The sequence below is a fragment of the Ranitomeya variabilis genome, chromosome 2, assembly GCF_051348905.1.
Source record: "Ranitomeya variabilis isolate aRanVar5 chromosome 2, aRanVar5.hap1, whole genome shotgun sequence".
NCBI classification, from domain to species: Eukaryota; Metazoa; Chordata; class Amphibia; order Anura; family Dendrobatidae; genus Ranitomeya; species Ranitomeya variabilis.
The window spans coordinates 915,673,939-915,688,786 of NC_135233.1; the positions used below are offsets into that span (position 1 = coordinate 915,673,939).

The window sequence follows — 14,848 nt, forward strand, 5'->3', positions numbered from 1 at the left end:
CACGCAGATACACAGCCACGCACACACCTGCAGAACCCTGTACGCGCACGCAGATACACACAGCCACGCACACCTGCAGACCCCTGTACACATGCAGATACACACAGCCACTTGCAGACCCCCGTACACACACGCAGATACACACTGCCACGCACACACCTGCAGACCAACGTACACACACGCAGATACACACAGCCACCTGCAGACCCCCATACTCACACGCAGATACACACCTGCAGACCCCTGTACACACGCAGACACACACCCACACACACACCTGCAGACCCCCGTACACACACGCAGATACACAGCCACGCACACACCTGCAAAGCCCAGTACACACACAGATACACAGCCCCACACAAACCTGCAGACTCCCGTACACACATGCAGATACACACAGCTACGCACACAGCTGCAGACCCCCATACTCACACGCAGATACACACAGCCATGCACACACCTGCAGACCCCCGTACACACACGCGGATACACCCAGCCACACACACACCTGCAGACCCCCTACACACACGCAGGTACACACAGCCACGCACACACCTGCAAAACCCCGTACACACACGCAGATACACACAGCCCCACGCAAACCTGCAGACTTCCGTACACACACGCAGATACACACAGCTGTGCACACACCTGCAGACCCCAGTACACACACGCAGATACACACAGCCACGCACACATCTGCAGACCCCCGTACACACATGCAGATACACAGCCATGCACACACCTGCAGACTCCCGTACACACACGCGGATACACACAGCCACACACACCTGCAGACCCCCCTACACAAACGCAGGTACACACAGCCACGCACACACCTGCAGACCCCCCTACACACACACAGATACACACAGCCACGCACACACCTGCAAAGCCCCTGTGAGGAAAATGTATGTCACAATAATGTAAAAACCATAGCTGATGGATTTTTGCACTTCTGACGATGGTCCCAAAAACACATGGCAGACACTGGGTAATTTGAAGCTAGTGTGTGAGCAGGGTGTGGCTTTAAACTGCAGGTGACCAATCCTGCAAAGCCACCTGTGGTCCCTCCTTCTCAGTCAGGAATGTCTTTGTCTCCAGAATCTCAGAAAGTAAAGATCTCTGACCTCAGTGCATATAATTAACCAGCCCTTAGTGATGCCCCGGGGCTAGAGTATATAAGTCTCTACTCTCAACCCAGCCCAAGAGTCAGCAGTTTTTTGTCCGAGGAGCTGTACTATGCACTGGGACATCTGGGGTCTGCCTGCCAGCATGGTTTTGCCTGAATAACTGAGAACATGTGAGTTTTACCTTTCTTATTTAATCCCTGTTATTTTTATAATTACCTTGTACATTTTCAATTGTCTCATATTGTAACATCTTTATATGCCTTTTTTGTAAACACTGCCTTAAACTTTCGGAGTAAAATATATAAATTACTAGTTCGTTCTTCCTGCTTTAAAACGTACCTTAAGCCTTCTGAAGGGAATTACGCTGCTGTTTTGGGTTAGCTTCAGACCCGTTAAATTGAAGCTGGTGGCAGCATCCCATATGCGGGCCTTTGGGTGCCATTGTAGCGACTGTGGCGTTGATAATTATTGTTCCTGCCTGAGTGGTAGTATTTATATCGCCTTGCTGCAGCGTGCCCAATAGCCAGTACATAGCAGGCAGCCTTTCTGGTGACTAATTACCCTAGGTGCAGTACCTAGTCTGACCTGAGAGTAAGGGGGGCGCCAGAGGGCTGCAAGTTTCAAGTGGAACTGTAAGCGGGATATACATAAATCCCTGCAGTTCGTGGTATATTGAAGAGCAGTGGGATACCTAAAATAAGCCCCTGCTGTAAACTAAGAGGTCAATAACCTTGTGTGTGTTTTTTCATCACATTGTAGCAGTGGAGGGATAACTAAGATAAGCCCCCTACACATGTGATAGCCGTCTGTTGGCCTAAAGTCACCCCGATCCGTGACGTAGGGGTGACGGTCACGGTGTGAATCGTGACAAACTGGTGGCAGCGGTGTGGATTCATGAAAAATTGGTGGCAAGGCGGTGGGATATTAGAGCAATAGTGATTTGGTTTGAGCAATCATTCCTCTCACTAAAAACTTGCAAAGTTCTTGCGAGGACTCTGCGCAAATAAGTTTGAAGAACGAACTCAGTGTTTATTAGTCCTGAGACAATTGTGTGTACTGATAGTTATCCCTTCCCTTTCTCTTCGTTTTTCTATCCTATCTTTTATTTGGCAACCATGGCTGAGAAAGGAGAAGCCTGGTACACCCAGCAGAAGAAGGACACTCTTGCTGGGATATGCACGTACCATGGCCTGAACTCCCAGGGAAAGACCAAGGCTCAAATGGTCGCTGAACTGGTGCAATTTGAAGCAGACCAAGCCAGGCCACAGATCCCAGAGGCCGCAGAAGCCAGCACAAGCGAACCTGGTGCTGGAGCAGAGGTCCAACCACTGAATGCCGGCCCTATTAGCAATCAGGGCGAATTGGACCCCCACCTGCTGGCGGTCTTGGAACTACTCCCCGCCGATGACCTTGATGGACGTCTGCAGCTGATCCAGCAATACCAGTAGAGAGCCGAGCGGCAAGCGGAGCGGGAGTACCAGCTGCAGTTAGCCCGACTGCAAATGCAGGGGTCGTCCCAGTCCAGCCGTGAGCCTAGCAGCGCTCAGATACCGAAGCCCCGGCCCAAGCACTTTCCTGTGATGGAAAAGGATGGGGACTTGGACACATTTCTGCGGGCCTTTGAGAAAGCCTGCAGACAGTACGGGCTGCCTGGGGACCAATGGGCACGATACCTGACCACAGGGCTGAGAGGCAAAGCTCTGGAGGAGTTTGCTTCCCTCCCTCAAGAACAGGATGGTTACTATGAGGCCATCAAGCAGGCTCTGATAGCCAAGTACCAGCTTACACCCGAGGTGTACCGTAGAAAGTTCCGGAACCTCCAACGTGGCCCACACGACAGTTACAGTGATGTGGCACATGGACTGGGGACCCACTTTGACCAGTGGACCCAAGGACTGTCAGTGACCACCTTTGCACAGCTGCGAGACCTGATGATCAAAGACCAGTTCTTACATCTTTGCCCAGCTGAGGTGCGACAGTTCGTGATGGACAGAGAACCCAAAGACGTGACGAAAGCAGCGCAGATTGCCGATGCCTATGAGGCCAACCGTAGATCGGAAGTGCGGAAGCCAGTCACCACCAGCTGGAGAGGGGGTAAGCCTCCAACCAATGCCAGTACCCCTGCCAGCCAACACACCAGAGGTCCTGTCCCCGTGGCCAACAGCACCAGACCTACCACCGAACCTCGCCAGTGTTACATCTGCAACCGGACTGGTCATATCAGTCCCTACTGTCCAGCCAGGCCAAAAAACTCCCAATCCAAGGCCCCAGGGCCTAATGCAGCAGTTCTTTTGGTGGGTGGTATGGCTGGGAGTGTGTGTGACAACGTACATCACGTCACCGTAGGAGGCCATGTTGCTACAGGCCTCAAGGACACCGGGGCTGAACGAACCCTCATCCGAACCGAACTGGCGGCCCCTGAAGAAATCATTCCGGGGAAAACCCTAATTGTCACTGGGATTGGGGGCATCAGCTGTCCCTTGCCAATGGCCCAGGTTTATATTGATTGGGGTGTCGGGAGCGGGGTGAAGGAAGTGGGGCTGTCTGATAATTTGCCCACTGATGTTTTGTTGGGGACTGATTTGGGGAGGATGGTTGCATACTACGTCCCTGACACCCCTTCCCAATCTGCTAATAAGGGTAACGTTAACCCTGATGATGATGATGGGAAATCGCATGCGTTACCTGACCATGCTTTATCTTGTAATGATGCATCTGATAACCATTTTTTCCCTAGGATTGATGGTGAAAATGTTGTACCTGTGTCCACTGTACCTGATAATGATGTTTCTGTGAAAGTTGATGTGTCCATAGGTACAGGAGTGCTCAGCCACATCGCTCTGCGGAGTGAGATGGCTGAGGAACCCCTAGCAGGGGCCAGTGTCGGTGCTACAGGAAATGGGGAGATACATGGGAACTGTGAGGAAGGTGATGCCATGCCATTGACCAGTGCCACCGAGGAAGGTAACTGGCCCATAAGTAGCACTGCTCCTGAGGTAATGGGGGTGGATGGGGAGGTAGAGCCCATAGCAGCGTCGGCTGATGGGTCGGTAGAAATCCCCGGGGGAGACAGCCTACGTACAGTGGGGCAAAAAAGTATTTAGTCATTCAGCAATAGTGCAAGTTCCACCACTTAAAAAGATGAGAGGCGTCTGTAATTTACATCATAGGTAGACCTCAACTATGGGAGACAAACTGAGAAATAAAAATCCAGAAAATCACATTGTCTGTTTTTTTATCATTTTATTTGCATATTATGGTGGAAAATAAGTATTTGGTCAGAAACAAAATTTCATCTCAATACTTTGTAATATATCCTTTGTTGGCAATGACAGAGGTCAAACGTTTTCTGTAAGTCTTCACAAGGTTGCCACACACTGTTGTTGGTATGTTGGCCCATTCCTCCATGCAGATCTCCTCTAGAGCAGTGATGTTTTTGGCTTTTCGCTTGGCAACACGGACTTTCAATTCCCTCCAAAGGTTTTCTATAGGGTTGAGATCTGGAGACTGGCTAGGCCACTCCAGGACCTTGAAATGCTTCTTACGAAGCCACTCCTTCGTTGCCCTGGCGGTGTGCTTTGGATCATTGTCATGTTGAAAGATCCAGCCACGTTTCAGCTTCAATGCCCTTGCTGATGGAAGGAGGTTTGCACTCAAAATCTCACGATACATGGCCCCATTCATTCTTTCATGTACCCGGATCAGTCGTCCTGGCCCCTTTGCAGACAAACAGCCCCAAAGCATGATGTTTCCACCACCATGCTTTACAGTAGGTATGATGTTTGATGGATGCAACTCAGTATTCTTTTTCCTCCAAACACGACAAGTTGTGTTTCTACCAAACAGTTCCAGTTTGGTTTCATCAGACCATAGGACATTCTCCCAAAACTCCTCTGGATCATCCAAATGCTCTCTAGCAAACTTCAGACGGGCCCGGACATGTACTGGCTTAAGCAGTGGGACACGTCTGGCACTGCAGGATCTGAGTCCATGGTGGCGTAGTGTGTTACTTATGGTAGGCCTTGTTACATTGGTCCCAGCTCTCTGCAGTTCATTCACTAGGTCCCCCCGCGTGGTTCTGGGATTTTTGCTCACCGTTCTTGTGATCATTCTGACCCCACGGGGTGGAATTTTGCGTGGAGCCCCAGATCGAGGGAGATTATCAGTGGTCTTGAATGTCTTCCATTTTCTAATTATTGCTCCCACTGTTGATTTCTTCACTCCAAGCTGGTTGGCTATTGCAGATTCAGTCTTCCCAGCCTGGTGCAGGGCTACAATTTTGTTTCTGGTGTCCTTTGACAGCTCTTTTGGTCTTCACCATAGTGGAGTTTGGAGTCAGACTGTTTGAGGGTGTGCACAGGTGTCTTTTTATACTGATAACAAGTTTAAACAGGTGCCATTACTACAGGTAATGAGTGGAGGAAAGAGGAGACTCTTAAAGAAGAAGTTACAGGTCTGTGAGAGCCAGAAATCTTGATTGTTTGTTTCTGACCAAATACTTATTTTCCACCATAATATGCAAATAAAATGATAAAAAAACAGACAATGTGATTTTCTGGATTTTTATTTCTCAGTTTGTCTCCCATAGTTGAGGTCTACCTATGATGTAAATTACAGACGCCTCTCATCTTTTTAAGTGGTGGAACTTGCACTATTGCTGAATGACTAAATACTTTTTTGCCCCACTGTAGCTGCTGTCACCCACAGTCAGAGTGCCCGGAACACAGATAACTGTCTGCCTTCCGGACCCTCCTCAGTCATCAGTGTGACTGAACCAGAGGTGGACCCAGAGCAGGTCCAAGAGGGTTCCCGTGGGGAAGGGACCCTGACATCGCTTCAGGCTTCCCCTAGCCAGGAGTTTCAGGCTGCTCTGCACACAGATGCGAGCCTAGAGAGTTTGAGACAACTCGCCGAGACGCCCATCTCCGAGACTGATAAGGAGAGAGTGTTCTAGGAAAGAGGAAGGTTGTACCGGGAGACAGTACCCGGAAAAATCGCAAAAAGAGTGGTTGAGGGAAAGACAGCTGGTCGTCCCGCAGCAATTCCGGGGTGAGTTGTTACGGATTGCCCATGGGATCCCGCTAGCTGGACACTTGGGGATCAGCAAAACAAAGGCCCAGCTGTCTCAACACTTCTATTGGCCTAAGATGGGGACAGATGTGTCAAACTACTGCCGCTCCTGTGTCACCTGTCAAAGAGTGGGGAAGGCGGGGCCTGCTCTTAAGGCTCCCCTGATCCCTTTGCCAGTGATAGAGGAGCCTTGCCAGAGGATCGCGGTGGACATTGTGGGCCCGCTGGCCATCCCCAGCAGCTATGGAAAGAAATACATCCTTACTGTGGTAGACTACGCTACTCGGTACCCAGAGGCAGTAGCTCTGTCGTCAACTAGGGCAGATAAGGTGGCGGATGCCCTGTTGGCTATCTTTTCACATGTAGGATTTCCCAGGGAGATGCTCACTGATCAAGGGACCCAATTCATGTCTCGCCTAATGGAGGCTCTCTGTAAGAGAATGCAGGTGAAGCACCTGGTATCGAGTGCGTATCACCCACAGACCAATGGCTTGTGTGAACGCTTCAATGGTACCCTCAAACAGATGCTACGCATGCTGGTTGAGACACAAGGACGCGACTGGGAGCGGTACCTCCCAAACCTGCTGTTCGCTTACCGAGAGGTTCTGCAGGCCTCGATGGGGTTCTCCCCCTTCGAGCTCCTGTATGGCAGGTGAGCCCGGGGACCCCTTGGGTTGGTAAGAGAATCCTGGGAAGAGGAGCCGAACCCTTCTGAAGTGTCCATAGTGGAGTATGTCATGCGCTTCTGTGACAAGATGCAGACCTTGACGCAGTTGGTGCACGACAATATGACGCAGGCTCAGGCTGATCAGAAGCACTGGTACGACCAGAACGCCCGGGAGCGGACCTACCACGTGGGTCAAAAGGTGTGGGTGCTGGTCCCCGTGCCAACGGATAAGCTTCAGGCAGACTGGGAGGGCCCGTACGTCGTCCACCAACAGCTCAACCCGGTCACCTATGTGGTCACGCTTGACCACGCTCGGGGTAGGCGAAAGGCCTTTCACGTCAACATGATGAAGGCTCATCACGAACGTGAACCTTTCATCCTACCGGTCTGCAGCTTACCCGAAGACGGGGAGGAAGACACCCTCCTGGACATGCTGGGACAAGCCAAGGCCGGTGGGTCCATTGAGGACGTGAAGGTAAGCACCTCGCTAACTGAACCACAGCGGTTGCAGTTGCAAACCACACTGGAACCCTTCCGGGTCGTGTTTTCCAACCGACCTGGAAGGATTGAGTTAGCAGTCCACGAGGTGGACACCGGGAATCATGCCCCACTACGGCGAACACCCTATCGAATCTCCGACCAGGTGCAGCAGGTTATGCGCCAGGAGATCGATGAGATGTTACAGCTAGGGGTGATTCGACGGTCAAAGAGTGCGTGGGCCTCACCTGTAGTTCTCGTGCCAAAGAAGGACCGGACCACCCGGTTCTGCGTGGACTACAGGGGGCTCAACGCCATCACAGCCTCCGACGCGCACCCAATGCCGCGCATCGAGGAGCTGCTTGAGAAGTTAGCTGGCGCAAAATACCTGACAATAATGGATCTGAGTCGAGGATACTGGCAGATTCCCCTGAGCCCCGAGGCGCAGGAGAAGTCCGCCTTTATCACACCCTTTAGACTGTACGAGTCCACGGTCATGCCCTTCGGCATGAAGAATGCCCCTGCCACTTTCCAGCGGATGGTCAACCTCCTGCTTCAGGGACTGGAGGAGTACGCCGTGGCGTACTTGGATGACATTGCCATCTTCAGTCCCTCCTGGAAGGAACACCTGCAGCATCTCGAGGAGGTGCTCAGGCGAATTCACCGAGCAGGACTGACTATCAAGCCGGGAAAGTGCCAGATGGGCATGAGGGAGGTCCACTACCTGGGGCACCGGGTAGGCGGAGGCACCCTAAAGCCAGAGCCTGAGAAAGTGGGAGCGATCATGGACTGGCCCACTCCCAGGACCAAGAAACAGGTGATGTCCTTCCTGGGCACTGCAGGGTACTATAGGCGCTTTGTACAGCACTAGAGTAGCCTGGCAAAACCTTTGACGGACCTCACCAGGAAGAAGCTACCCCACATCGTCAACTGGACCGATGGCTGTGAGGGGGCCTTCCAGGCATTGAAAACAGCACTGTGCAATGCCCCTGTGTTGAAAGCAGTCGACAGCAGTCGACCGTTCTTGGTACAGACCGACGCCAGTGAGTTTGGCCTTGGTGCTGTGCTCAGCCAGGTTGACTCGGAGGACCAAGAGCACCCCGTGTTGTACCTGAGCCGGAAACTTTTGCCGAGGGAAGTGGCCTACTCCACCATTGAGAAGGAGTGCCTGGCCATAGTCTGGGTCCTGCAGCGCTTGCAGCCCTACTTGTACAGCCGTGCCTTCATGGTGGTGACTGACGACAACCCTCTGCTCTGGCTAAATGCCATGTGTGGAACCAACAGCAGGTTGCTACGCTGGAGCCTTGCCCTTCAACAGTTTGACTTCACCATTGAACACAAAACGGGCAGGGAGCATGGAAATGCAGATGGACTTTCCCGCCAGGGTGAACCTGCTGAGATGCGCATGGAGGAGCACCGAACGGTCCTGCCTCCGTAGCGCACACCAGAAGGGGGAGGTGTGAGGAAAATGTATGTCATGATAATGTAAAAACCATAGCTGACGGATTTTTGCACTTCTGACCAAGGTCCCAAAAACACATGGCAGACACTGGGTAATTTGAAGCTAGTGTGTGAGCAGGGTGTGGCTTTAAACTGCAGGTGACCAATCCTGCAAAGCCACCTGTGGTCCCTCCTTCTCAGTCAGGAATGTCTTTGTCTCCAGAGTCTCAGAAAGTAAAGATCTCTGACCTCAGTGCATATAATTAACCAGCCCTTAGTGATGCCCCGGGGCTAGAGTATATAAGTCTCTACTCTCAACCCAGCCCAAGAATCAGCAGTTTTTTGCCTGAGGAGCTGTACTATGCACTGGGACATCTGGGGTCTGCCTGCCAGCATGGTTTTGCCTGAATAACTGAGAACATGTGAGTTTTACCTTTCTTATTTAATCCCTGTTATTTTTATAATTACCTTGTACATTTTCAATTGTCTCATATTGTAACATCTTTATATGCCTTTTTTGTAAACACTGCCTTAAACTTTCGGAGTAAAATATATAAATTACTAGTTCGTTCTTCCTGTTCTAAAACGTACCTTAAGCCTTCTGAAAGGAATTACGCTACTGTTTTGGGTTAGCTTCGGACCCGTTTAATCGAAGCTGGTGGCAGCATCCCGTGTGCGGGCCTTTGGGTGCCGTTGTAGCGACTGCGGCGTTGATATTGTTCCTGCCTGAGTGGGAGTATTTATATCGCCTCGCTGCAGCGTACCCAATAGCCAGTACATAGCAGGCAGCCTTTCTGACGACTAATTACCCTAGGTGCAGTACCTAGTCTGACCTGAGAGTAAGGGGGCGCCAGAGGGCTGCAAGTTTCAAGTGGAACTGTAAGCGGGATATACATAAATCCCTGCAGTTCGTGGCATACTGAAGACCGGTGGGATACCTAAAATAAGCCCCTGCTGTAAACTAAGAGGTCAATAACCTTGTGTGTGTTTTTTCATCACATTGTAGCAGTGGAGGGATAACTAAGATAAGCCCCCTGCACATGTGATAGCCGTCTGTTGGCCTAAAGTCACCCCGATCCATGATGTAGGGGTGACGGTCACGGTGTGAATCGTGACAAACTGGTGGCAGCGGTGTGGATTCGTGACAGCCCCGTACACACACGCAGATACACACAGCCCCACACAAACCTGCAGACTCCCATACACACACGCAGATACACACAGCCACGCACACACCTGCAGACCCCCGTACACCCACGCAGATACACACAGCCACCTGCAGACCCCTGTACACACATGCGGATACACACAGCCACACACATCTTCTCCGCCTACACATTCTTCCCTCTCCCGATCTGCGTTTCTCACACGCACATCCGCAGCAAATCTGCAGATCTTTTTACATCTGCAGTTTTGCTGCGGATTGGCCTGACACAATGGTAGTTAATGGGTGCAGAAACACTGCAGATCCGCAAACAAAATTGACATGCTGCGGAAAATAAAACGTTGCAAATCCGTGCGTATTTTTCCGCAGTGTGTGCACAGCAATTCTGGATTTCCCATTGACTAACATTGGTTGTGCACTACACTGCGGATTTGGTGCAATTCCGAGGGTCCAAAAACGCATCAAAATCCGCAACATGTGCACACAGCCTAATAATCATCCCCTGCCCCCCCCCTCCCCCACTTCAGACCTTAGGATGCCCCCATCCAGTGAACATGACCTGCCACTTACCCAGTCTGCAGGCAGTGAGGGACCTAAATGCATAGTGGGCACTAGGACCCAGCGTGCCTGAGCCAATCCCAGCGTGCACCATGCAGCCACCAGGAAGAAGCTCCTCGAGTCAGCAGCCGGCACCGTGCACTGCAGGGGAGACTGTGCCAGCAGCTGCAGAGCTCGGCAGGCCGGGGAGCTGCTCTCCTCCTGTGCGGTGTTCTGCCCCATCAAAGAGTGGTAGGGGCTCTCGGTGGGCCCCTGCATGTGACAGGGGCGATGGCCCCCTCTGCCCCCCCTACGTAGCCACGCTACAGATGGTGACACAGAATTGTCAGCGGCCCAGCCCCAGGACGGCTGTGACAGTGATGCAGTACATCCATCTGTAGCGATCTCCAACCTGTTGCTCTTCACTGTCGGGGAACTACAAGTCCCAGCATCCACGCAGCCGAGGCACGTTAGGTGATCACCACCATACAGCACCATTCACCTGTCACCGCCCAGCGTTAGCCAATCACAGCACGGAGGTGGAGCCACGCCCCTAGACGTTCAGTCACGGTTGTGGTGTAGCCAGCTCTGGTTGCTTAGCAACAAGTAACCCAAGCTCCTGCGCTGCTTTCTGGCATGAGCCTCAGCACAACGGAGAGTGGACGGCGATCCCGGCAGCAGCGGTGAGTTACCGGCAGTAACCATGGCGACCCGGGATGAGCCTAGTGCAGTGGGCTGTAAAAGGTTAGAAATAAAGCCATGACATGCGCAGTGCAGCCCGGGGTCAGCCCATGGTTCACACATGCATCATGTAATACTAGCTATTGAACCCGTTCTACGCCCGGGTGGTGACCATTTATATTGGTATATGGTCTCCATCCTGGTATGTGCAGCCCCATCCTGCGCCCCCATCCTGTCATGTGCTCCCATCTTGCGCCCCCATTCTGTCATGTGCTGCTCCCATCCTGCGCCCCCATTCTGTCATGTGCTTCTCCCATCCTGCGCCCCCATTCTGTCATGTGCTTCTCCCATCCTGCGCCCCCATTCTGTCACGTGCTGCTCCCATCCTGCGCCCCCATCCTGTCACGTGCTGCTCCCATCCTGCGCCCCCATTCTGTCATGTGCTGCTCCCATCCTGTCATATGCTGCGCCCATCCTGCACCCCCAGCCTGTCATGTGCTGCTCCCATCCTGTGCGCCCATTCTGTCATGTGCTGCTCCCATCCTGTCATATGCTGCGCCCATCCTGCGCCCCCATTCTGTCATGTGCTGCTCCCATCCTGCGCCCCCATTCTGTCACATGCTGCGCCCATCCTGCGCCCCCAGCCTGTCATGTGCTGCTCCCATCCTGCGACCCCATCCTGTCACGTGCTGCTCCCATCCTGGGCCCCTATTCTGTCACGTGCTTCTCCCATCCTGCGCCTCCATCCTGTCACGTGCTTCTCCCATCCTGCGCCTCCATCCTGTCACGTGCTTCTCCCATCCTGCGCCTCCATCCTGTCACGTGCTTCTCCCATCCTGCGCCTCCATCCTGTCATTTACTGCTCCTATCCTGTCATGTGCTGCTCCCATCCTGCGCCCCCTTCTGTCATGTGCTGCTCCCATCTTGCGCCCCATTCTGTCATGTGCTGCTCCCATCCTGCACCTCCATCCTGTCATATGCTTTTCCCATCCTGCACCCCCCTGCTGTCATGTGCTGCTCCCATCCTGCGCCCCCATCCTATCATGTGCAGCCCCATCCTGCGCCCCCATTCTGTAATGTGCTGCTCCCGTTCTGCACCCGCCTTCTGTCATGTGCTGCTCCCATCCTGAACCTCATTCTGTCATGTGCTGCTCCCATCCTGCACCCCCCTGCTGTCATGTGCTGCTCCCATCCCGCGCCCCCATTCTGTAATGTGCTGCTCCCGTCCTGCACCCCCCTTCTGTCATGTGCTGCTCCCATCCTGCACCCCCCTGCTGTCATGTGCAGCCCCATCCTGCGCCCCCATTCTGTCATGTGCAGTAAAAAGTCACTGGCTTGCTGCGCTGATGTATTTTCTATATATATTCAGTAGAAAGTGGCTGGAATGCTCCGCTGACGTATTTTATATATAGATTCAGTATAAAAATGGTGACGGAAAGCGCGGACTGTGCAGGCGCCGATTTAGGGGCCACAACCCTCCTTGGCCACAATATTCATCCCTGGATGCGTAACTTACAAAATGGCACCTGAAGTGCGCTATACGCATGCGCCATTTCCGATGGAGGATTCATGGCCTGGCCTCCAGCCCGAGGAGACTCCGTGGCAATACCGGATAGGTAAGTTGTTGTGCCGGAGATTGTGGTATGCGTTCAGTGCTTACTCATACCGCGATCTCCTGGGCCACAATCCTCATCCCCGGATGTGTAACTCTGTGGGCTCCAGCCTGCGCAGGCGCGTCGTGCTTGCACAGTCTATAAAGGCTTTGGACAGAGTGACTCTCCCAGCATTATATTATAGATGTCACCAGAGTCATCATCAGGAGATTGCTCGTGCAGGGATTACATGAGATTCACAAACATTGTGCGGAGATGTCGGCGCAGGTTCATTCTGCCTTTTTCTGTGGATTTGTCATGTAGTCTGCACCTACATCCGCGAGAAAACAGCCCGGTGTTTAGTGGAATGTCTGTGTTGTCATCCAAAAGGAGACATATTGCTCAATCCCAGATGTGAAACCCTCTTCGGCAAGTGTAAGTATGTGTCTGTGAGTTTCTACATTGATTCTGGCCAGAAAGCCTGATGGGCTGCCACCAAAATGGGGCTAGTCCATGTACAGACCACCGCTGTGCCAACAGCCACAGTATCAAGAGGTACCCAAAACTGCACAATGTCTGGGATGTGGTCCTGTGCGGCTGGGATGTGGCCCCGTGTGCCTGTGATGTGTCCCCGTGCACCTGGGATGTGGCCCTCTGTGCCTGGGATGTGGCCCTCTGTGCCTGGGATGTGGCCCGTGTGTCTGATATGTGGCCCCGTGTGTCTGGGATGTGGCCCCGTGTGTCTGGGATGAGGCCCCGTGTGTCTGGGATGGGGCCCCGTGTGTCTGGGATGTGGCCCCGTGTGTCTGAGATGTGTCTCCGTGCGTCTGGGATGTGGCCACGTGCGTCTGGGATGTGGCCTTCTGTGTCTGGGATGAGGCCCCGTGTGTCTGGGACGTGGCCCCGTGTGTCTGGGACGTGGCCCCGTGCGTCTGGGATGTGGCCCTCTGTGTCTGATATGTGGCCCCGTGTGTCTGATATGTGGCCCCGTGTGTCTGGGATGTGGCCCCGTGTGTCTGGGATGTGGCCCCGTGTGTCTGGGATATAGCCCTGTGTCTGGGATGTGGCCCCATGTGTCTGGGATGTAGCCCCGTGTGTCTGGGATGTGGCCCTGTGTCTGGGATGAGGCCCCGTGTGTCTGGGACGAGGCCCCGTGTGTCTGGGACGTGGCCCCGTGTGTCTGGGACGTGGCCCCGTGTGTCTGGGACGTGGCCCCGTGTGTCTGGGACGTGGCCCCGTGTGTCTGGGACGTGGCCCCGTGTGTCTGGGATGAGGCCCCGTGTGTCTGGGACGTGGCCCCGTGACGTGGCCCCGTGTGTCTGGGACGAGGCCCCGTGTGTCTGGGATGTGGCCCCGTGTGTCTGGGACGTGTCTCCGTGTGTCTGGGACGTGCCCCCTTGTGTGTCTGGGACGTGGCCCCGTGTGTGTCTGGGACGTGGCCCCGTGCGTCTGGGATGTGGCCCTGTATCTGGGATGTGGCCCCTTGTGTCTGGGACGTGGCCCCGTGTGTCTGGGACGTGGTCCCGTGTGTCTGGGACGTGGCCCCGTGTGTCTGGGATGTGGCCCCGTGTGTCTGGGATGTGGCCCTGTATCTGGGATGTGGCCCCGTGTGTCTGGGACGTGGCCCCTTGTGTCTGGGACGTGGCCCCGTGTGTCTGGGATGTGGCCCCGTGTGTCTGGGATGTGGCCCTGTATCTAGGATGTGGCCCCGTGTGTCTGGGATGTGGCCCCGTGTGTCTGGGACGTGGCCCCGTGTGTCTGGGATGTGGCCCCGTGCGTCTGAGATGTGGCCCCGTGCGTCTGGGACGAGGCCCCGTGCATCTGGGATGTGGCCCCGTGTGTCTGGGATGTGGCCCCGTGTGTCTGGGATGTGGCCCCGTGTGTCTGAGATGTGGCCCTGTGTGTCTGGGATTGTTATTATTATTATTATTACGGTATTATTACTATTATTATTTATATAGCACTGTTAGTTCCATGTACATGAGAAGGGGTTACATACAAATGACAGATCTCACTTACAGTAAGCACACAGTGACGGACTGGTACAGAGGGGCGAGGACCCTGCCCTTGGGGGCTTACAGTC

General features: G+C 53.6%; 1 protein-coding gene across 6 annotated transcripts in view; it reads left to right on the forward strand.

Annotated features, from left to right (window-relative positions):
* Positions 1-11,040: 11,040 nt before the first annotated feature.
* Positions 11,041-14,848, forward strand: part of ZBBX (zinc finger B-box domain containing) — a 336,677-nt gene continuing 332,869 nt past the window's right edge. For 4 of the 6 annotated variants that reach the window (XM_077290622.1, XM_077290624.1, XM_077290619.1 and 1 more), the window contains exon 1: positions 11,041-11,175. The gene's annotated coding sequence lies outside the window, so the exon portion shown is untranslated. Of the gene's footprint in view, positions 11,237-13,075; positions 13,201-14,848 lie in introns of those variants that run through there. The other 2 variants (XM_077290617.1, XM_077290618.1) reach the window with 2 other exon arrangements.